Source organism: Arachis hypogaea, chromosome 16 (assembly GCF_003086295.3).
Source record: "Arachis hypogaea cultivar Tifrunner chromosome 16, arahy.Tifrunner.gnm2.J5K5, whole genome shotgun sequence".
Classification (NCBI taxonomy): Eukaryota; Viridiplantae; Streptophyta; class Magnoliopsida; order Fabales; family Fabaceae; genus Arachis; species Arachis hypogaea.
Genome location: NC_092051.1, coordinates 93,549,218 through 93,550,509, shown reverse-complemented (window position 1 = coordinate 93,550,509; position 1,292 = coordinate 93,549,218). Strand labels below are relative to the sequence as shown.

Genomic DNA, 1,292 nt, shown 5'->3' with positions numbered 1-1,292 from the left:
AGTATGGATCATTGTTTTGCCTAGGTGAATTCCCAATGTAGTTGGCTTGCTCCTGACTTCCCTCAGCTTCTTTATTCACTCCTTCTTGGGTTATTGATGAAGTAGAGATTGCTGCTACTTGGTTCCTCTCCATCTTCTTGGTGAGGTCAGCCAGCTGCTGGATAATGAGCTTGTTCTGAGCCAGCAGAGTATCTACATTGTTTAGCTCCATCACTCCTCTAGTGTTCCCTCTTTCGGAAGCATAGAAGTAGTCATTCTCTGCTACAGTTTCAATGACATCTATGGCCTCCTCAATGGTCTTCTTCTTGTTCAAAGATCCTTTGGATGAATGGTCTACGGCCTTCTTTGACTCATAAGAGAGCCCTTCATAGAAAATGTGCAGCTGCACCCATTCATTGAACATGTCAGGTGGACACCTCCTTGTTAGGTCCTTTAACCTCTCCCATGCTTCATACAGAGTCTCACCATCTTGTTGTCTGAAAGTTTGGACCTCAGCTCTCAGCCTATTGATTCGTTGAGGGGGGTAAAATCTTGCTAAGAATTTGTTCACCACATCTTCCCAATTTGTCAAGCTCTCCTTTGGGAAAGACTCCAGCCACTTGGCTGCCTTATCCTTGAGTGAGAATGGAAATAAGAGCAGTCTATAGGCGTCAGGATGAACACCATTAGACTTCACTGTGTCACATATTCTCAGGAAGCTGGTTAAATGTTGATTGGGGTCTTCTTGGACACTTCCTCCGAACGAACAGTTATTCTGAACAAGGGTGATGAGCTGTGGTTTTAGTTCAAAATTGTTGGCATGGATGGTTGGCTTTTGAATGCTACTTCCACATTTTCCTGGGTTTGGATTGATGTAAGAGCCTAAAACTCTTCTATCCTCCCCAGCATGATTTGCTCGTCCTCTTCCGCTATGGTTGTAAGCTTCTTCTTTACGATGGTTTTCCATGTTTTCTTCCATGTTTGGTTCAAAGTATTCCTCAAAGTGTTCCTCTTCTTCTTCAGCACCAACTACACGTTTTTCTCTTGCCTCCCTCCTTAGTCTAAGGAAGGTTCTCTCAGGTTCAGAATCAAAGGAAGTTGAAGCCCCGCTTCTTCTCCCTGTCATACAACCAACAAGTACAAGCAAAGAGAATAGGTGCAGAAAGTATATCCGTCAGAATTACTGTTAGTGTGAGTGATACAATATATCAAATAGTTAGTGGGTTAGTAAAATGAATGGTAAATAACAAAGAAAAAGTAGGGGGAAAGGAAAAAATAAACTAAAATAGAAAGTGAATGACTCAAATAGAAAA

The 1,292-nt window shown here is 42.1% G+C and overlaps 1 non-coding gene across 1 annotated transcript; it reads left to right on the top strand.

Annotated features, from left to right (window-relative positions):
- The first annotated feature begins 401 nt into the window (after positions 1-401).
- Positions 402-505, top strand: LOC112760147 (small nucleolar RNA R71). The gene has a single exon (XR_003180598.1). It is a non-coding gene; the product is annotated as a small nucleolar RNA R71 (small nucleolar RNA).
- The last annotated feature ends 787 nt before the right edge of the window (positions 506-1,292 follow it).